Genomic DNA, 22,949 nt, shown 5'->3' on the forward strand with positions numbered 1-22,949 from the left:
TGTTGGTGAGTATCTGAGTGTCTGCTGCTGGGACAGTTGGTCAGTTTGACCGTGTGCTTGATTGCTTGCTTGTTTGTTTGAAAAGTGTGAATTGGGAGTGCTTTGTTCCAGCTGGGCCTTGAGTGGGCCTGACTGGTATATAAGGGCAGTCAGCAGCGAACCAGCTGAGCGGCGAACAGCAGAGGCTAACAGCGGGAGTTTGCCTGGGAGCTGTCCGAGAGGAGGTACGCTAAGTGCTGCATTAGGGGGGCTGTGTTGGTGAGTATCTGAGTGTCTGCTGCTGGGACAGTTGGTCAGTTTGACCGTGTGCTTGATTGCTTGCTTGTTTGTTTGAAAAGTGTGAATTGGGAGTGCTTTGTTCCAGCTGGGCCTTGAGTGGGCCTGACTGGTATATAAGGGCAGTCAGCAGCGAACCAGCTGAGCGGCGAACAGCAGAGGCTAACAGCGGGAGTTTGCCTGGGAGCTGTCCGAGAGGAGGTACGCTAAGTGCTGCATTAGGGGGGCTGTGTTGGTGAGTATCTGAGTGTCTGCTGCTGGGACAGTTGGTCAGTTTGACCGTGTGCTTGATTGCTTGCTTGTTTGTTTGAAAAGTGTGAATTGGGAGTGCTTTGTTCCAGCTGGGCCTTGAGTGGGCCTGACTGGTATATAAGGGCAGTCAGCAGCGAACCAGCTGAGCGGCGAACAGCAGAGGCTAACAGCGGGAGTTTGCCTGGGAGCTGTCCGAGAGGAGGTACGCTAAGTGCTGCATTAGGGGGGCTGTGTTGGTGAGTATCTGAGTGTCTGCTGCTGGGACAGTTGGTCAGTTTGACCGTGTGCTTGATTGCTTGCTTGTTTGTTTGAAAAGTGTGAATTGGGAGTGCTTTGTTCCAGCTGGGCCTTGAGTGGGCCTGACTGGTATATAAGGGCAGTCAGCAGCGAACCAGCTGAGCGGCGAACAGCAGAGGCTAACAGCGGGAGTTTGCCTGGGAGCTGTCCGAGAGGAGGTACGCTAAGTGCTGCATTAGGGGGGCTGTGTTGGTGAGTATCTGAGTGTCTGCTGCTGGGACAGTTGGTCAGTTTGACCGTGTGCTTGATTGCTTGCTTGTTTGTTTGAAAAGTGTGAATTGGGAGTGCTTTGTTCCAGCTGGGCCTTGAGTGGGCCTGACTGGTATATAAGGGCAGTCAGCAGCGAACCAGCTGAGCGGCGAACAGCAGAGGCTAACAGCGGGAGTTTGCCTGGGAGCTGTCCGAGAGGAGGTACGCTAAGTGCTGCATTAGGGGGGCTGTGTTGGTGAGTATCTGAGTGTCTGCTGCTGGGACAGTTGGTCAGTGTGACCGTGTGCTTGATTGCTTGCTTGTTTGTTTGAAAAGTGTGAATTGGGAGTGCTTTGTTCCAGCTGGGCCTTGAGTGGGCCTGACTGGTATATAAGGGCAGTCAGCAGCGAACCAGCTGAGCGGCGAACAGCAGAGGCTAACAGCGGGAGTTTGCCTGGGAGCTGTCCGAGAGGAGGTACGCTAAGTGCTGCATTAGGGGGGCTGTGTTGGTGAGTATCTGAGTGTCTGCTGCTGGGACAGTTGGTCAGTTTGACCGTGTGCTTGATTGCTTGCTTGTTTGTTTGAAAAGTGTGAATTGGGAGTGCTTTGTTCCAGCTGGGCCTTGAGTGGGCCTGACTGGTATATAAGGGCAGTCAGCAGCGAACCAGCTGAGCGGCGAACAGCAGAGGCTAACAGCGGGAGTTTGCCTGGGAGTTCGCCTAGGGAGAGCGCACTGAGGCTTTCATCTGCAGGTTTCTCCGAGTAGTTCCTGCAACAGTTGAGGAAGCTCCTAAGAGGACGGTGATATGGAAGGTGAGCGATCAGCTGTTGTAACCTGCACAGGTTGTGCCATGTTTGTCTTTCTTCCGCAGGACAGAAGCGACTTTGTCTGCACAAAATGCAAGCTGGTCTCCATATTGGAGGAGAAGGTTCGAGGGCTGGAGAAACAAGTATCAACTCTGCGTTGCATAAGGGAAAATGAAGATTTCCTGGACAGACGTCAGGAGATGCTTCTACGGCCACAATGTTCTGAAGATTCAGAGCAGGCGCAGCAGGGACAGAAGGATTGTGAGGAGGTTTGGCAGCATGTGACCTCCAGAAGAAGAAAGAGGAGCGTCCATGCACCAGCAATGGAGATACAGGTGAGGAATCGTTTCCATGTTCTCTCTACAGGTGCTAATGCGGAGAGTGGACTAGATGGCCCATCTGAGGGAAGGGAGCAGAAGGAGACTCCACCGATTGGAAGGCAAAAGATGCACTGTCCTAGGGATGGGGGTTCCACGACCACCACTCCCAAGAGGAGGAGGAGGGTGGTGGTGGTCGGGGACTCCCTCCTCAGGGGGACTGAGTCATCTATCTGCCGCCCTGACCGGGAAAACCGAGAGGTCTGCTGCTTGCCAGGAGCTAGGATACACGATGTGACGGAGAGACTGCCGAGACTCATCAAGCCCTCGGATCGCTACCCCTTCCTGCTTCTCCACGTGGGCACCAATGATACTGCCAAGAATGACCTTGAGCGGATCACTGCAGACTACGTGGCTCTGGGAAGAAGGATAAAGGAGTTTGAGGCGCAAGTGGTGTTCTCGTCCATCCTCCCTGTGCAAGGAAAAGGCCGGGGTAGAGACCGTCGAATCGTGGAAGTCAACGAATGGCTACGCAGGTGGTGTCGGAGAGAAGGCTTTGGATTCTTCGACCATGGGATGGTGTTCCAAGAAGGGGGAGTGCTAGGCAGAGACGGGCTCCACCTAACGAAGAGAGGGAAGAGCATCTTCGCCAGCAGGCTGGCTAACCTAGTGAGGAGGGCTTTAAACTAGGTTCACCGGGGGAAGGAGACCAAAGCCCTGAGGTAAGTGGGGAAATGGGATCCTGGGAGGAAGCACAAGCAGGAGAGCGCAACAGGGGAGGACTCCTGTCTCATGCTGAGAAAGAGGGACGATCGTTGAGTTATCTTAAGTGCCTATACACAAATGCAAGAAGCCTGGGAAACAAGCAGGGAGAACTGGAAGTCCTGGCACAGTCAGGGAACTATGATGTGATTGGAATAACAGAGACTTGGTGGGATAACTCACATGACTGGAGTACTGGCATGGATGGATATAAACTGTTCAGGAAGGACAGGCAGGGCAGAAAAGGTGGGGGAGTTGCGTTGTATGTAAGAGAGGAGTATGACTGCTCAGAGCTCCGGTATGATACTGCAGAAAAACCTGAGAGTCTCTGGATAAAGTTGAGAAGTGTGAGCAACAAGGGTGATGTCGTGGTTGGAGTCTGCTATAGACCACCAGACCAGGGGGACAAGGTGGACGAGGCTTTCTTCTGGCAACTAGCAGAAGTTGCTAGATCACAGGCCCTGGTTCTCATGGGAGACTTTAATCACCCTGATATCTGCTGGGAGAGCAATACAGCGGTGCACAGGCAATCCAGGAAATTTTTGGAAAGTGTAGGGGACAATTTCCTGGTGCAAGTGCTGGAGGAACCAACTAGGGGCAAAGCTTTTCTTGACCTGCTGCTCACAAACAGGGAAGAACTAGTAGGGGAAGCAAAAGTGGATGGGAACCTGGGAGGCAGTGACCATGAGATGGTCGAGTTCAGGATCCTGACACAAGGAAGAAAGGAGAGCAGCAGAATACGGACCCTGGACTTCAGAAAAGCAGACTTTGACTCCCTCAGGGAACAGATGGGCAGGATCCCCTGGGAGAATAACATGAAGGGCAAAGGGGTCCAGGAGAGCTGGCTGTATTTTAAAGAATCCTTATTGAGGTTGCAGGAACAAACCATCCCGATGTGTAGAAAGAATAGTAAATATGGCAGGCGACAAGCTTGGCTAAACAGTGAAATCCTTGCTGATCTTAAACGCAAAAAAGAGGCTTATAAGGAGTGGAAGATTGGACAAATGACCAGGGAGGAGTATAAAAATATTGCTCAGGCGTGCAGGAGTGAAATCAGGAAGGCCAAATCACACTTGGAGTTGCAGTTAGCAAGAGATGTTAAGAGTAACAAGAAGGGTTTCTTCAGGTATGTTAGCAACAAGAAGAAAATCAAGGAAAGTGTGGGCCCCTTACTGAATGAGGGAGGCAACCTAGTGACCGAGGATGTGGAAAAAGCTAATGTACTCAATGATTTTTTTGCCTCTGTCTTCACGCACAAGGTCAGCTCCCAGATTGCTGCACTGGGCAGTACAGCATGGGGAGAAGGTGGCCAACCCTCTGTGGAGAAAGAAGTGGTTCGGGACTATTTAGAAAAACTGGACGTGCACAAGTCCATGGGGCCGGATGCGCTGCATCCGAGGGTGCTAAAGGAGTTGGCGGGTGAGATTGCAGAGCCATTAGCCATTATTTTTGAAAACTCATGGCGATCGGGGGAGGTCCCAGATGACTGGAAAAAGGCTAATGTAGTGCCCATCTTTAAAAAAGGGAAGAAGGAGGATCCGGGGAACTACAGGCCAGTCAGCCTCACCTCAGTCCCTGGAAAAATCATGGAGCAGGTCCTCAAGGAATCAATTATGAAACATTTAGAGGAGAGGAAAGTGATCAGGAACAGTCAGCATGGATTCACGAAGGGGAAGTCGTGCCTGACTAACCTAATTGCCTTCTATGATGAGATAACTGGCTCTGTGGATGAGGGGAAAGCAGTGGATGTGTTATTTCTTGACTTTAGCAAAGCTTTTGATACTGTCTCCCACAGTATTCTTGCCACCAAGTTAAAGAAGTATGGGCTGGATGAATGGACTGTAAGGTGGATAGAAAGCTGGCTAGATCGTCGGGCTCAACGGGTAGTGATCAATGGCTCCATGTCTAGTTGGCAGCCGGTTTCAAGTGGAGTGCCCCAAGGGTCGGTCCTGGGGCCGGTTTTGTTTAATATCTTTATTAATGATCTGGAGGATGGTGTGGACTGCACTCTCAGCAAGTTTGCAGATGACACTAAACTAGGAGGCGTGGTAGATACACTGGAGGGTAGGGATCGGATACAGAGGGACCTAGACAAATTAGAGGATTGGGCAGAAAAAAACCTGATGAGGTTCAACAAGGACAAGTGCAGAGTCCTGCACTTAGGACGGAAGAATCCCATGCACTGCTACAGACTAGGGACCGAATGGCTAGGTAGCAGTTCTGCTGAAAAGGACCTAGGGGTCACAGTGGACGAGAAGCTGGATATGAGTCAACAGTGTGCTCTTGTTGCCAAGAAGGCTAACGGCATTTTGGGCTGTATAAGTAGGGGCATTGCCAGCAGATCGAGGAACGTGATCGTTCCCCTTTATTCGACATTGGTGAGGCCTCATCTGGAATACTGTGTCCAGTTTTGGTCCCCACACTACAAGAAGGATGTGGAAAAATTGGAAAGAGTCCAGCGGAGGGCAACAAAAATGATTAGGGGTCTGGAGCACATGACTTATGAGGAGAGGCTGAGAGAACTGGGATTGTTTAGTCTCCAGAAGAGAAGAATGAGGGGGGATTTGATAGCAGCCTTCAACTACCTGAAGGGGGGTTCCAAAGAGGATGGAGCTCGGCTGTTCTCAGTGGTGGCAGATGACAGAACAAGGAGCAATGGTCTCAAGTTGCAGTGGGGGAGGTCCAGGTTGGATATCAGGAAAAACTATTTCACTAGGAGGGTGGTGAAACACTGGAATGCGTTACCTAGTGAGGTGGCGGAGTCTCCTTCCTTGGAGGTTTTTAAGGCCCGGCTTGACAAAGCCCTGGCTGGGATGATTTAGCTGGGAATTGGTCCTGCTTTGAGCAGGGGGTTGGACTAGATGACCTCTTGAGGTCCCTTCCAACTCTGATATTCTATGATTCTATGATTCTATGGTGTCACCAAGGAGTATAATTGAAATACAATATCTGTGAGTGGTTGGGGGGCTCGACTAAAGCAGTAAGGCAAGTTTCAGAGTAGCAGCCGTACTTAATTGGCCTCTCAGAGTTGGTAAGACAACTCCCACCTGTTTATGCTCTCTGTATGTGTCTATATATATCTCCTCAATATTTATTCCACTCTGTATGCATCCGAAGAAGTGGGCTGTAGTCCACGAAAGCTTATGCTCTAATAAATTTGTTAGTCTCTAATGTGCCACAAGTACTCCTGTTCTTTTTGCAGTAAGGCAAAACAGGCACTGTTTCTCTCATGCAGTACTCTAACAAACAGGCCTGGAGTCCACAGGTATTGAATGGATTCAGCTCTTTGCAGTCAAAACTCAGTATTTTGCCATCTCAGTTCCTACAGGAATGAGTCTTGAAAGATGTCTGCATTCTTGAAACAGTGCTTCCTTCTGATTAAATTAATCAGAGACTAATTCAGCAACACAGAGACTATTTCTGGTAGTTCCCTGCCTTGGACTTCTTTGTTTTAATGAATTTTGGTATTTATTGGCACAGAACTTATTAAAGATCTGGTTAGAAAACAGCTCCATCCTATAAAGAAACAAGGACAAGGCTGCTTTTAAAGTTGTCTTGAATTAAAGCAATGGGAGACACTCATTGTTTTCAAGGGGCTTTCGATAATGGCCCCTCTAATGTCATTGCTCCCTTGGTAGTTAAGGCAGAAGAATAAAAGATCAGAGTTTCTTTATGGAGTTTCAAGCCAAGCATATGTATATTACTTTAAAAAAAAACATCATACAATTTCAGTTATTCTGTCTCCAAAATACTGCATAACTGTCCAGCTCTTATCAAATGCTTCACCTTGTCATCTCATTGTAAAGTCAGGGTGTCAAATACATGGCCCCCTCAGTGGATGCAGCCAGTGAAAAAGTGGAATCTTCCCTGTGGAGTAATTACAAAATCTAAAGGCACATTTAACCAGAACTTTCACAGTACAGATGAACTGGGAGTGGGAAAGGCAGCCAGGACACAACCATAAGTTGAGAATTCGTATTTTGGCCGCTGTGTCCCCAGGGATCCATCTATGGAACTTCTGTCAATTGAAGAAGAAGGCTGAAGTGATCTTATTGGGAATACATTAGAGAGCTTAAGATGGACTTGTCTGATAACTGCCTTTAGGAAAGTAAATCTTCTTGGTTGAAACTGGGTGGAATTGTATTCACTCTTCTGCCACTTAGCAAAATCACTCTCCTCTTTTGGGCAGTCACACTGTTGATGTAATCACGAGCAGAGTCTATGGGTTTATTTCCGATGGAATTAGAAAGACATTACACCTGCAAGGAAGGAATCCTTTTTTCCCCGCATGAGCAGTGACAGTAGCAAATATTTTTCTAGAACTGTTCTAAAAGAAAATTGCTATATTTTATCCTACCATGTGCTTATTACAAATCCTAAGCAAAAACAAACAAGAATAAAATGAGGGATAAATGGTTCCTGTTCCTACCATGATATAATGCTTCAAGGAGACGTCTTCTAACCCAGATTAAGTTTTCTATGGAGCACTCTCTCTCTAGGGCATACTTTGTTACTTCCTAGAACAAAACATCCCAAAACAGCTCAGGCTCTCGTGACAACATTTTATCTAAATAGCAAGAATTGAACTTAAAGTGTCTTATTTCAGGTGTCCTCTAGACAAACTAATAAATCCTTGAACTTTTCATGAACTAGAAGTGCCTGGCATAGTTGTTGGAGAAAAGAATGGATGTCTCTGAAGCGGAAAAATGAAATGATATTGTGATAGTTGCTGCCTACACCAATTCCCAAGAGGATGTGGGGAAAGGAGACTCAACCAACAGCAAGAGAAAATGTTCATTTAATATCTTGGGGAAGCGGGGGGCTGGTTTCTTTTCTTTTAGGCGGAGATAGAATTTCAGTGTCTTCCATGATTTCCCTTTCTATGTTCGCATATTCCTGAGGTGTGTATTGGGGGAGAGTTGTTTTGTTTTGTTTCAGTTTCTTTCCTTCATGTCTCCATCTGCATTACAAAATCAACCCGGCTTGATTACAACAACAACATGGTTGCTTCTGATGTGATTAAAACATGCTTTCATATTTCATTATAGATGGGATCTAACTATGTCCTTTAATCATGTCAAAGTCCAAAGTGAGAGTTTTAGCTCACCACCACCAAGTTCTCAGCCTTAGCTTAACTGGAGCACACTTTTGGTTTGGTAGTATGATTAGAACCAGAGACAGAAGACAGTATCCCAAAAATCAAAGCCTATCAACTTTCAATATACTAATTTGTTTGCAAGAGCTCAAGGAAGCCCAAGGTACTGTAAGCAAAGAATATAAATGTACAAAAACCAAGATATACTGAGAGTGAAATGGAAACAACTTAAACATTTGAAGTCCAAATATTTTAAACACTGCACGTAAGCAAAACGGCCTGCCAATATGGAATACATTTATCCCAAAATTCTGTCTCAGTTGGACATAAAATTCCCACTTTCAATTTCCAAAAGACCAATACACACACAAATATATTACTTAGAAGGACAAAGTTGAATACCCACTATTTGTGTTGGTCTTTGGATTTTCTGTTTCGTGTACTGAGAAATTATTATAGCTCATGTAATATCAGGGGAAATGTTCATTTATTGAATAATTTTATGCATTCCATCAACAATTGTTAAATTATTTCTTGAAAGAAGATTATTTGACCAGCTATAGAGTTAACTGAATAATTTAAAAAAAATCAAATAAGTTATTTGATTTAAAAAAATGTAAAAAATAATTAGAAACAAAATTGCCCTGTATGTGTCTAGTGGCATTCCATTTGCTCTACTATTTATGCAGTATTACTAGATATGTTAATTTTATGACCATTTTAACAAACATTATAAACTCTTTTCTTTCAACCATCATCATCACTTTGATAGTCAGATGTGTTTACTTTGCCATGAAAACTAGCTGATTGGATCATTGGTATCAATCTAGTTAAAAGGAATAGCTCAAGTTTTACCTAGAAGTTAAAATATGGTGAATGGGAGGTGCACTGCTGTAATTCTCTGCTAAAAACAGAGGGAGTGCTCCACTCCTTTCTCTGGATTGGGATAGTAGTGTTCCCCCACACCTCCCCCTCCTCCTCGGCTGCTGTGGTAAGAGTTCCCGCTCCTGACTCTATCTACTTTAATGATTGGTTTTATCCAGTGATAGTGCACTCAGACCACCTTGGCCTGTGACCTTACTAGATCTCACAAGCAAAGCAAATCCAGGCAGAGTTGGTATTTGGGCAAAAGACCTTTAGGGAAAACATACCTTTCTTATCAGCAACTCATTGGATATACCTTGGTTGGATGGGATCTTGCGCGGTTCTTGAATTTGTAGAGTAGCTTTCATAGCACAAGCAGCGTAACAGGTAGTTTGTTCAGAATTCTCCTCAGCTCTCACAGTCTGTGACCTACTGCAGAAATGTGTGTCTGCTTTACTTCCATATGCTTTCACTGACAAGGACTTTATTACTTCTGACAAGATGGAGGTTTTGAAGGACACTAATCCTAATCAATGTTTCTCAGGTGTTTTATCCTCTCTGAAAGGCTACCAATCCCAGAGAGCCTAGCTGCTTCTTGCTCTTTACTTATGCTCTCTGGGATTGAGCAGTCTGGCTGTCTTTCAGGAACCACTCCCAGGACCAGTTCTTCAGATTTCTAACACAAAAATCTTAAATAGTGTGGTTGGCCCAATTGGTGGAGCCAGGGCAATCCTCCAGAGTTCCCAGGGGTGATGCCTTGACTGGGGGTATAGCCCTAATAGCTTTTCAGCCCAGCTGGTTTCAGTAGCCAGTGGGTGGAGGGACAGGGTTTGGCAGCTGTCTGGGGCCCCCCTAGGCCTGAGTTCAAGACCCGGGAGGTTACAGGTTTACACAGAGAGCTGGGGGTGTGATGCCCAACTCAAGAAAATGTACCTACGCTAGCTCTGATCAAGCTAAAATGCTGAAAATAGCAGGAGGAACAAGCTACTGCTTCCCTGAGATGGTGGGCAAGTACTCAGGGTGACTAGCCCCTTTTAGTGCACTAACTTGAGCCGAGCTAGCATGGGTATGTCTCCTCGAGTTGGGAATTACAACCCCCATTTGAAGTATTGACATACCCACTGGCCCTGCTCTGAAGCGCTTATACAGTCTAAAGGCTTGTTTCCAGGAAGCATTGAACAGCCATTACATACCCTTTGAAACTGATGAGACTGGATTCTCCTTGAGTAAGAGCGAGGCCTTTGTTCAGGCCACAACAAACCCAGGGGTATCAGTTCAGGTGCAAGAGGGTGTGGAGATATCACGGGCGAAGAGACTGACCTAGGGAGGCTTGATGAAAGTAATGAGGCTTAAGCAAGGATTTGCATGAGGGGAGAGTGCATATGTGGGGGGAAGCATGAAAGAAGGTATAATATCAGGAGTGGGACAAGGAGATAACAGAGCTGTAAAGAGGCTGAGGTGGAAGGGAGATACATTTACAATCTGGAGTCATTAAAACTGAATTACCAGTGAAGAATCACACATCAGTTATTAGTTTTGTGGAACCTGTAATACCACATCTATCAGCTAAATTCAGATCTGACATTAAGGAAGTGCCACTCCAACCAGCTTCAGGGAGTTTGCCTCTTTATAGTAGAGGTCTCAATTAGTTCAGTGTGCAAAATAGACTGCAGTGAGATTTCCAAGTTGACATTATTAAAACACTGTGAAGGTAAGAAAATTTATCTGACCTCTTGAATTGAAATGAGACTTTTGATAGCTACATAAGAAGAATATAGATCCTACTCACCAGTGCATTTCATATGGCCCATGCGATTGGCCTCAGCATAAAATACATGTCAAGATTATTGATGAGTCCACTGCCAGCAAAAGGCAAATAAACCTCTTAGAAGAGATACAGACTTCAACCAGCAGGGATCCAGAGGTTCCTGGTGGAAGCTGCTCCATTACAAACAAGTCTGTTCCTCTGCTTGGGGTGTGGTGAAAACATCTAATTTCTATTTAGTGGCTCAAAGGGTCACTTCTTTTCAAGCTGAGATGCAATATAAACCTGATCTTTAAAAAGTTATGAACTTTCTTGAACACTCCTTAATTTTAGCCAACTGAGCCTTGCTAACCAAACAGCTAGCGCTTGCTAACAGGGTGGGCATTCCAGTTACCTTACTGTTTGAAAAGATATCTACATGATACATTTTAAAACTGCAACATTTTAAAAGCATTCTATCTTACAAGACACATCTCAGAAGCTGTATGTGTTTGCTAAGGCTACAAATCTTGCGTGCTCTCTTTTTGTATTACAGTTCAGATTTCAACTTTTACTTATTTTTCCAAATAATTTGTATATGCCAGAGTTTCATATTTAATTATAGTTTTTATAATGTCAAGAACCAATGTAAAGTAATATCCACAGATGTAAACAAGGCAGTGATACTACCTTAAGATTCTTTAAAGAAACTATGCCAATAGCCATTATGACTGCAGGAAGGCGAGTTAATTCGCTAAACAGACTAGCTTCTCTGATATACACTTCTTCAACTCTAATGAGCAACTTCCTGTTGAGATGCTGTGATGATGAATTACTCAAATAATAATAGTATCCAGGAATAACAGGTCTGGGAGCAAATTTAAAAAAAAAATAATCAGCAAAATGAGCAATATGTTCCCAGTGAAAGATATGAAACAAGCTCCTCTAACTCTATAGCACAACATTTACAATGTTGTATATTTCATAGGAAAGTAGGCAACAATTGCCCTAGTGGATGAGACCCGTGATCCAGTATCCTGTCTTCATCAGTTCCCAGATGTTTCAGTGGAAGGTGCTTGTCATCCTTTAATAGACAGTTATGAAATGATTTTCCTATAGGAGAAGATTCTCTCTAACCCCCATCATTTCATGAGCTTGAGGGTAGAAACCTTTCCCACTTTGGAATTCTTATTATTTATATAAATTTCCAATCCTTTTGGAATCCCAGAGTCTTCTTGGCCTAGTAATATCTCGTGGCAGTGAGTTCCACAGGTTAATTAATTATTTCCTGAGTTTCCTCCAAAAACCTCCAAGTCAAAGACAGTTCTCATCTTCCTCTGTTTTCAATAGACTCGGGGGCTCTTGGACTGTGCCAGACGAAGGCTGTACTGACAATGTGACAAAAAGCTCAATTACTGCATGGGAGTTGCATAAAATAGAGCTGATTCCAGCAGCCCTAAACTTCAATATAGAAATGAAGGCCACATAAATTACTGGGCCCATGTTCCATCTTGATTCCAGGAGTATGGAGAACTGTTTATTGTAATATGTAGTCTGCATGGGGCATATCTCCATAGTAACAATAGAGGCATCGGCACTCAAGAACTTTATGGGTTGAATTTGGCTACTTTTGATGCAAGTCATGAGGGTAAAAAACATTGTAACTGCGAAATGTTATCCCTAACAAATATTGAGTAGTCTTTTTACATGTTACTGCCAGTATCACGTCCTAGCTTCCTAAAATCATGTGCCACCAATGACTTTCTGCCATGTACATTGGCCAAAGCGGACAGTCTCTATGCAAAAGAATAAATGGACACAAATCAGACTCAAGAATTATAACATTCAAAAACCAGTCAGAGAACACTTCAACCTCCCTGGTCACTCAATTACAGACCTGAAAGTCACAATTATTCAACAAAAAAACTTCAAAAACAGACTCCAACGAGAAACTGCAGAACTAGAATTAATTTGCAAACTGGACACCATTAAATTGGGCCTGAATAAAGACTGGGAGTGGATGAGTCATTACACAAACTAAAACTATTTCCCCATGTTAATTTTCCCCCTACTGTTACTCACACCTTCTTGTCAACTGTTTAAAATGGGCCATCCTGATTATCACTACAAAGGTTTTTTTTTCACCTGCTGATAATAGCCCAACTTAATCAATTAGTCTCATTAGAGTTAGTATGGCAACACCCATTTTTTCATGTTCTCTGTATATATATGTATGTGTGTATATATATATATATATATCGTTCTACTGTATTTTCCACTGCATGCATCTGATGAAGTGGGCTTTAGCCCACAAAAGCTAATGCTCAAATAAATTTGTTAGTCTCTAAGGTGTCACAAGTACTCCTGTTCTTTTTGTCACAACACCCAGACAAAGAAGCTGGACTGGTCAAAACCGAAAAGGCTACGTTGATATAATCCTAGGACTGTTGAAATTATGCTTGGTAAAAACAAAAGATGTAGAACTAGCGTTAATAGACCAAAATTGCTGTGATGGATATTAGGCCTAATTGGTGGACAAAATAAGGAAAGAGATGATCTGTGACACCCACTTGTCCTCTTTTGGGGCTCCTTAAAACAAGACTTTTAAAAAAGACAGGATCAGTTCTATTCAGATCAGTTCAGTACAACTCTCCCTCTTTTTCCTGTCCCACCTTGCATCCCAGCTCATCTCTGGAACTGCCAGCCCTGCAACTCATCTTCACTGATCTAAAGGATTTTCTTCCTGTCAGAAAGGCCAGCTGGCCTTCACCTTGTTCAAGGAACTTTGTTTTCACCTGTGACTACCAAAAGCCATCACATTATCATGAAATCCAATTCTCCACCAATCAATGGGGTTATCTAACTGCCAGTACTGCAGAGGCAGATAAGATCCTGCATTGTTTTCCCTTCTCTTGTGGTGTTATTTTCTGCTCCCTCCCCACCTTTCTTTCCTTCTGTCCTATTGCCCACTCTCTTGGTTTTTCATAAACTCATGGAGTCAACTATGCTGAATTCATCCAAATCTGCCTTGTCTAAGAAGAAAAGATTCAATCAGATGATGTCCCTGATCAGATGATAAAACAGGATTCAAACAGTAGGTGTCGTGGTCGACCTACCATCCAAAGCATCCACTCATAACTAGCCAGCAGTGCAGCAGTCCAAAAACATCAACAAAAGTCGTATTTCACCCCCTTTTCGACCCCATCTTCCCTCCACCTTGTGACTGTCTGTCCTTTAAGCACAGGATAAGTGAATGCCCTCTACACGTCAAGACTGAGAGTAAAGGTTTTCATCAAAGAGAAGTTGCTTTGAAAATAAGAGACTCTGACATTTTTGCCTCCAAAAGGAGATAGGCTTTAAAGGTTCTAACATAGGTGCCAACTCCATGGGTGCTCCTCCCGCCCTCCATGATCAGCTATTCAGCGGAGTGCAGGAGGCGCTGGAGCGGGGAGCAGCAGAACTAGGGTGGGAGTAGAGCTGGGGTGGGAAAAGGTGGGGCAGGGTGGGGCCTTGGGGGTAGGGGTGAGTGGGAAGGGGACCTGGGGCAGAGCAGGAGTCGAGCACCCTGGGGGGAAGTTAGAAAGTTGGCGCCCCTGAGTTCAAATTAAGTTTGTTTTCCATCATCACCCAACCACAGTTCCGATACAAATGTCTGTCTTGATTTCTTGTTCTTTCTTGTGTGTTATCAACAAACTTTTAATTTGAATGAATGCTTTTGGGTGTTTGCCAAGTAACTGAGTAAAACCAAGGCCCCTGTTTAAAATAACCCCGAACCTACCTATCACTGTTTAATGTTGGACAGTGAGAGAGTTTGTAAACACTTTTAACTCTTTAGGCCTTTGAGATCAATATCCATACAACATGTAAAGGACTAGGGACAGCTATTATAGATTATACACGGGTGATGAAATGCAAAACTTGGAAGACTAGAGAAAAGTCCCACACGGTACCAGACCCTGCTTTGAGAGATTAGATGGGACATTTCTGGAAGCCTGTGTAGTAAGACTGTAGCCGCGGTTAACACTGACAGCATGTCATTCTTATCTTCCTGAGAAGACCTGCCTTATTTTTGAACCCATCACATCTCAAACCAGATCAGCAGATACGGAGCTATCCTTTCTCTCTCAGATTCCATCTCTCTTACTTTGAGGAATGAGAAAAGTCTAAGGTGACAAATTTTCAAAATTTAAAAAAACCTGGGATACATTCGTGGCAACATTTTTTAGGGTCATGAAATACTCCTAGAAAAGACAAAAGTACCCGTAGGGTGTGCTAATTCCACGACTGCCAGCTTCTTAGCCTACAACAACACATACACATTTCTGGGTGCAGAGGATTTTTTCTAGTAACCCAGCTTGATCGTACAATGAGAAGGGGTTGAAAAAGCAGCTTCCAACTCAACACCTCCTGAGGACTCCCCCACACTTGGGGAATTCCTAGGGAGGTAATACCCAGAATCCATCCCTTTTGTGCCACAAAAGCCGACAGAGCAAGGCAGAGAATCTGGCATTATTTCTTCACCCCTCTACCTGGTACAGCATTTGTTCTATTTCCAGAGGCCTAGTGATCCTAGTATTAAACTGATCATGAGCACATTTATGTCGTACCATGGCATTAACAGTGGCTATAATTTTCCTTTAAAACTTCTGAGCAGCAGAAAGGTAGATTTTAGAAAAAGAAAGAATTAGAAATTATACAATATTCTATGAGAGTGCAATTATTTTAAGTATAATTTTGAGCCCCCTTAACTACTTTAAAACAACAAAGAAAGGGTTCATTTACATTTTGATTTGCAGCTGAAGAGTGGAGTCCAGTAGGAATATTTGTCTTTGGATGTGCTAGTAAAATAACAAACCCATATTAATCCAGCGTTTAATATCACTGCCAACGTTTCAACTGTATCTGTCGGTTAACAGTACAGCAAAGCACTCAAAACAGAGCTTGTTTGAAAAAGGAATAAAAAGATGAAGCCACCATGAAGACAGGAGTCAGTTACTCATTGTAATGCTTTTTGCAGCCATGCTTAGAGTCAGGATCTGTGGAAGTGGTTGCTTTGCTTTGTCATCGACTGGATGGACGTGCAGTTGATATATGAGCAGCTATGCCAAAGACTGAAGTAATAAACTTTTGTACCTTTGGGAAGAAGAGCAAGGTGTAGACGTATGGTAAAGATGTACTGTAAGTCATTTTTCATTCTTGTTTCCTAGACACACTGGTACAATGAAGTCACCTACCGCATTTTACATTTGACTAATTAGTCATTATAGTCCAACTCCATCACGTTAACAGGTTTTCAACAGGAAAGCAGCTGACCTAAAAGCTGTTAAATGTTTTAATAGTGTCTATATTTAAATTCTACATGGTGGGGAACCCTCATCATTAGAAAGGAAGAGGTGGGGAAAGAAGAATTAACCAATTACAACTTCAGAATTAGAAGATTAGAAGAGAGAGAAGGCAGAATTAACCAACATCAGCAACTTCACAATTAAACTATATTATATGTAACATATGTATTAGGGATGCCAATTTTGGTTGGACATATTCCTGGAGGTTTCATCACATGACATAATCTTTAATTAAATATTAATCTTAATTTCTGGAGACTCCAGGACAATCCTGGAGGGTTAAAAGCAACAGAGGGTCCTGTGGCACCTTTAAGACTAACAGAAGTATTGGGAGCATAAGCTTTCGTGGGTAAGAACCTCACTTCTTCAGATGCAAGAAGTGAGGTTCTTACCCACGAAAGCTTATGCTCCCAATACTTCTGTTAGTCTTAAAGGTGCCACAGGACCCTCTGTTGCTTTTTACAGATTCAGACTAACATGGCTACCCCTCTGATCCTGGAGCGTTGGCAACCCTAATATGTATGCTACTCACACAAATGACAGAATTTCTCAGATGGAGTTTCTCTATGAAGCTACACCAAATTAGATTACAATGCCAGTAGGCTGAAACAATACTGGTATATTCACACTGTCCAGCACATTACAGGGGCCGATCAGCCATGCCTGGTACAGAGATGGCTGTAATACAAATACCCAGGGCCAGATCCTCAGCGGGTGTAATTGAGCATAGCTCGATGGAGGTCAGTGGCAGTAAACTGATTGACACCAGCAGAAGATCTTACCCTGCCTTGTTCAAGTACTCTCAGAACTTTCCAAAACATTCAACGTTAATGTTGAAATCCTCCAGTTTGGGTCTCTGCACCAAAGTGAAGTGTTTTTGTTTTTTTTTCTTTTTTCAGTTTAAGCAAAATCCCTTGAGCTGGGCTGAGCCTGGGCAAAACAAACAAACAAACAAACAAACAAACAAACAAATAAATGTTACTTCATTTAAAATTGGAACCAATATTTTCCTTTTTTTAGCCAGGGTTACCCAAAGCCAAGAATCCGATTTCTTTCCTTTTCCAATAACAGCTCATTCAGTGTTTGCTTGTTTGAAGTATAATCAGAGATTGCAGGGCTGAGTGCCAGGCCTATCCCAGCTCAATTACACAAGAGCTTATTCTGGGGTGTTGGGGAGACCTGCTCTGTGGCATGCAGGGACCAATGCCCCTGTGGATCCACTCCCCCTATAACCTCCATCAAAGTTATCATGCCCAAAGACCTCAGTCAGTGTTGGGGCCTCGTTGTGCTGGATGCTGTAACACACACAGATGAAAAGACTGTCCCTGCCCTGGATAACTCACAATACACAAAGCACAAGAACACAGGGCTCAAACATGAGCTGGCCTACACACTCATGTATTAAAAATTGTGTTAAAATTTCACGCTATCACTTTAAATTATTAGGGGTTTTCTAACCCTGCCTGCAGACTCTGGGGTTCTGAGAGAAATCATGTGATGTTGGTCCTCTTTGGACATTCTGCAAAGACAAGCCAGCCTAGAGCAAGGTGGGTTGAACTGTGCCTTAGGGAGCAGCCTGCTTTGTCTGTCTCTGTTTTTAGTTCTTGCATATTGGGATTCTGGATTCTAAAAAAGACAGTAGCGTTATGTTGCAACCTTACAGAATATTTTTACCTTACAGTATTTTTGTGTTTTTTCTAACTTGTCTGTGTACAGACCGTGAACATAACACCTGCCCAGGAAAGTAAGGGGACATAAGACACCTTTACTTCCACATTTGAGATCCCAACAAGGAGACTGGGGGAGAGAAGTTGGCAGCCTAATATTCCCCATCCCATACACTTAAGAGGAGCTTGTATCCACCCAAACTTCCCTCAGTGCACCTGTCAACTCTCTAAGCCACAATTCAACACCTGCACTGCCCCTTACTCAGGACAGATTGCAAGGTGCCAGACACTCTATTGTGGTTAGTGCATCTTATGCCAGCCGTCTGCACCAGGAATGTCGAGTGATTTTTTTCCCCTCAACTTGTTCTGGTTTTTAATGCTCTGTTCAGATTACCCAGGTGTCTCAATAGCTGCCTTTACAAAATCTTCACTGTTTCCTAAGGGTCAGCTTGTGAGAGCCTTATTCACATTGAGGAGTATGAGCAAGGGGTTCACAACCTGACCCTAAAATTACAAACTTTTATATCCTTTTGAAAGACACGTTTGAGGCCACAGTTCAGCAAAACACTTAAGTACGTATTTAACTTTAAGCACGTGCTTAAGTTCTGTTGTAGTTAATGGGTCATTGCCATGCACTTACGTGCTTTGCTGAACAGGGATGGATTTAAGTAAGTGCATAAGTGTTTTGCTGAATCAGGGTCTATAAGCACTCCAGATTTCTGTCATTTTGGTCATTGATTTCATTGTCAATCCGATGTATTAATGAACCCACTTTCTCTTTAATACTTGAAGCTTTGTATTGATGCCTAAAATAAGAATTTCAATAACAATTGAGCACCATTTAAATTTAATGTCTTGGTTGGTGGCTGCTTATTCTAATGAGTAGAGAATATGTCTGTATAATACCTAGCACAATGGGGTCATGACTGGGGATCCTAGGTGCTGGCACAACACAAATAATAAACAAATGAGTCAGAAATTCTTGGGTAAAATCCTGGCTCCACTGAAGTCAATGGGAATTTTGCCATATATGTCAATGCAGCCAGGATTTCACATTTGTATTCCTGGCTTTGCCACTGACTTGCTATGTGACCATGGCAAGTCACTTAATTTTTCCATGCCTCGGTTTCCCCATTGATGACAGGAATAATAATACTCAGCAAAGTGTTATGAACTTTAATTAATACTTGCTTGAAAATTATTTTGAGATCCTCAGATAATAAAGCACTATAGTTTACTAGTTTGCTGAGTGGCTCTTTAATATTATAGTTATGCTACTTTTTCTTTCCAAAACTGCTAAAAGGCTTGCTCCACGATGTTAAATGCATCTCTATAAAATGTAGCAATTTGAAAAATAAAACACTGAAGGCTGCTTTTGGTTTGCAGCATTACAAAAAATATATAAAACTCAAGAATTAGATTTATTTTGGAGCTCTCCATAACACAAACTTTTTGCACCTTTGCCAATGACTTACACAATCAGATTTTATCTCAATATGTTTTTAAAAGATTAGGCAAGATTTAAACCCCCTGAAAATGACTGAAAAAGCTAACAGACCCTTAACAATGTTTGTCATAAGTACAAATAATACAAATATAAAAAACAGGATGGGAAATACTGTGAATATCAGGCAGGATACAAACTTTAGAACACATAAAACTTTCCTAATAGGGCTCATGTAGAAGTGTCTTTCTTGGACTTTAAAAAAAGTTAAAACTATTTTTCATGGTATCACATATAATCCAAATGATCTATCTGTTGCCTTTTTAATCCTTATTTTATTCCGAGTAATTGACCGTTATTTTCAACTTTTATTAAGTCTAGTAGTTCTTCCTGGCCTTTTGAATCTTTACACTAAGATATATATTTAATTTTTCAGGAGCTCTGAAAAATGTTTTTTGTAGGGCAGTAAAAAAAAAATGTTTTAAAGTTTTTTTCCTCCAAAAAAAGTTTGCATTTGTCAAATATAATTTATGCCTACACATAATTCATTCCTTAAAATAAATACTGAATCCCAAGAGAAAAGCCTTGTGCAGGATTTGTAAAGAAAAAAAGTGCCAAGTAAATGGAAGTGATGGTTAACTTCAGCTACAGTCCTATTAGTATTCTCTGTGAGTGGTGTAACAGACTGGTTTTTTACTGGCCTCTATTGTGTCTGTTGAACTGTTGCTCTGTCTTTAGTAAAATCTCTAGCAACAGCAATCTTCTATTAAAACCACCTGCAAGCCTTTGTCAGCTGAGTTCCATGCTGTCAAATAACTTAGCTTCTTAAGCCAATACAAGTCATTAAGAAGAAGGTGAATTAGAGATTTAGACATTGCCGATAGTAACTATCTATGATCAATTGATATCTTCCTCTGATAAAGTGGAGTTCCACAGACAGCCCCCTCCCTTGCATCATCCATATAGGCCTCAACCACTGGATCTAATTATGACTGAAGAATACCAGGCCCAAGTCAGCGCTGAAAGGCCATCAGTAGGCCTATCCATTAATAACTCTCTAGTGCGCTGTACATTGTAATTGTCAGACTGCAATTTACAGTAATCCTCCAATGCAAAAACTTAAATAGCTGCAGCTGATTTGAAATTCATACAACCAGTTGAAAGAGAGAAAAACAAGATGCATGGGTTAAAAGGCCAAATTGTGCAAGTGTGTGCGCTGAGTGACAGACATTTTAGTACTAGCCTGGGACCATATTTTAAAAGGTCACTGAAAACTTTTGGCTTGGGCCCTCTGACAAACAATGAACTTTCCATATATTTATTTGCCATCTCTTTGTTTTTACAGCAAGCAGAATAAATGAGTTAAATGACGTTGTGCGGGTCTGCACATTGTCAGCACAGGTTATAAGTCATTATTAAACTCCATCAAATCAGCCCAAACCCGGTCTAGGCAATGAGACTAAAAGTTATTTGCATTCCTTCTGTCATAAAAAATCATATCCCCTTACCCAAGACTTTCGTTTCTTTATTAAATGCAGCCACAAGAGTATTTCAGGTCTGGCAATGTGAGCTCAGGAAAACCTACTCTGTATAACTCAGTGTAACAGCTTAGAACCGATTCCACTAAAATGTCCCAGTTGAGTGTATCTGGGCACTCAATCAAGACACACATATTACTTTTAAATAAGATTAGCCTTTATATTTTGCTGCTTAAGTTAAAACTTTTCATGTCATTCTCTCATTTTATGTAAACTCCAGCATAATTCTGTTTCAGAGAATGCTTCAAACAAATTAAAAACCTCAAGCTGAATGTGTCTAACAAAACTTGCCTAATGGCCAAGCAAGATGTTTAGTGACACTAAAGCAGATTTAAATAAGATGAATTTTCCCTGCAATGCCCTGGCTTTGTAATTACTGCTGCTGAACAGCATATGCCTTTGGCTACAATGGCAAAAGCAGCGGCTTGTGTTCCGAAACTTATTTGACAAATAACTTACAAGTGACCTGCAACATCTGTTTAAAAAATTGTCCTTTGGTATCTGCCTCAAGTCAAGTTCAGCATTAATTATAAAATGCAAACATATCATCTGGGGGCCAAGGGCACATTTTACACATACACAGACTAGCGCGGGGCGGACAGGGAAGAGAACTGCAAACAAGTTTTTCTTACATGTCAAATGGAAACAAAATGTTTAAATAAACCTCCATTTGAGCTACCAGGTTGTAATGCTGTACTTCGATGCTGTCAAGGCCTAACTAAGGGCCCTGATCCTGGGAGGTAGTAAGGGTCCTCAGTCCCCACTGACTCTAGTGGCAGAGGAATGCTTCCTTGATGCTTTGAGCCCTAAGCTCTGCATGACAAGGAAAGTTGAGCGATTTTTGTAGAACTGCTAAGCGCTCTCTGGGGCCATTGAATTCAGCTAGAGTTGTGAGTGCTCAGCAACTCCGAAAAATCAGGCTATAAGTCTTATTTTGTTGGAAAGTGTCCTGGACAGCTATGGTGTGGTGTACAGAACAACATATATCAGGAGCAACACACACGCCCTCACAAGGAGAATAAACAAAGGGCTATGAACCCAAAAGAACTGTAGTAATCGTACATTAATAAAACTAACAATTTACCCTTCACAGAATCCTAGAATCATTTGGGCTGAAAGAGCCCTTCTTATAAACAGTGTGTTGCTACCTCATTAAGTCTCATTCCAGCTCATGAGGAAACGTGACTAGTAATGTAAAATCAGACGGAATACTGAAACGCGTCACTTACCTCTTCTTCAGAGATGGTGGGAATTTTTTTTTTTTTTTTTTTAAGTTTTAGAGAGTTTTGTGGTCGAACAAAAACAAAAAATAATGATCCTAGGTTCTGGATTAAACCAATTTGGTATCTTATTTTAAATATACCCAGAGAAGTCAAATTCTCTGAAATGCAATTAATATCCACAGTACAGAAATGTCTTCATTATGTTTATTATTAATAATATTGCCACTGAACACAAACTTTCACAGAACTATTTGATCACTGTAATCTAAATACAGTCCTTCTAGTCTGTGTATAGAAGCGTATTAAAATACATTTGGAAAATACTAATCTCCCGAGTTCTGCTTCTTTAAAATGTAAGGCTTTAAGGAATAAATCTGAAATCCACTTCCGCAGACCCCTTCACCCTACACTGCTGTTTCATTTACCTTGTTATGTATGAACTTGACCAGCAAACAATTCAGCCATTGACTAAGATTTCAAAAGCTAATTATAGTGTATAGGAGTCCAATATGAAATATTACTAAGCGATCATATAATTCACATTTTGTGTGAAATATCAAGATACACTGCATAGCAAATGCCTACAGTAATTCACTGGATTTACACCCACCGTACTGTATTAAACATACAGTATCAACATTTATCAACCATTGCATTGATTCCTGTTTCAGCAGTATCTTGTACAATAGCACCTTCTACCCCAAAGCACTTTAAAAATCATACACGTGGAGATGAGTTCATTCACCATTCACAGTTGCTTATGGGGTGGAATGTGCTTTAATAGTCCCTCGCCCCCTTGTTGCTCTAGTATCCCAGGACCAAGACCGCCACAACAACACTGCATTAACAGAGCTTAGTCACAGTACACAACTGGTACACATGCTGGCAGGTTAGATGGATGGTTTGGATGGGAAGTGAAGAAAATGATGTCCAAGTATCAAGAGCATAACGTGACATAAGTAGGCACATGACAGGCAAGGGAGGCATGTCGCCAAGTTAGCTGAAACATATGCTAATTCAGTGCCTGGAAAGCCACCATCAGCAAGGTTTCTATAAAGCCCCAACCACTCACCAAAGCTGTGCTCCTGTGGTGTAAACCCTGAGGGAAGATGGCAGTGCAAACACACGT

At 42.6% G+C, this 22,949-nt stretch overlaps 1 protein-coding gene across 1 annotated transcript in view; it reads right to left on the minus strand.

Annotated features, from left to right (window-relative positions):
• Window positions 1-22,949, minus strand: part of LOC128835325 (alpha-1-antitrypsin-like) — a 322,484-nt gene extending 299,535 nt beyond the window's left edge. The window contains exon 1 of the mRNA XM_054024712.1: window positions 22,893-22,949. The gene's annotated coding sequence lies outside the window, so the exon portion shown is untranslated. The remainder of the gene's footprint in view (window positions 1-22,892) is intronic.

Source organism: Malaclemys terrapin, chromosome 4 (genome assembly GCF_027887155.1).
Source record: "Malaclemys terrapin pileata isolate rMalTer1 chromosome 4, rMalTer1.hap1, whole genome shotgun sequence".
Classification (NCBI taxonomy): domain Eukaryota; kingdom Metazoa; phylum Chordata; order Testudines; family Emydidae; genus Malaclemys; species Malaclemys terrapin.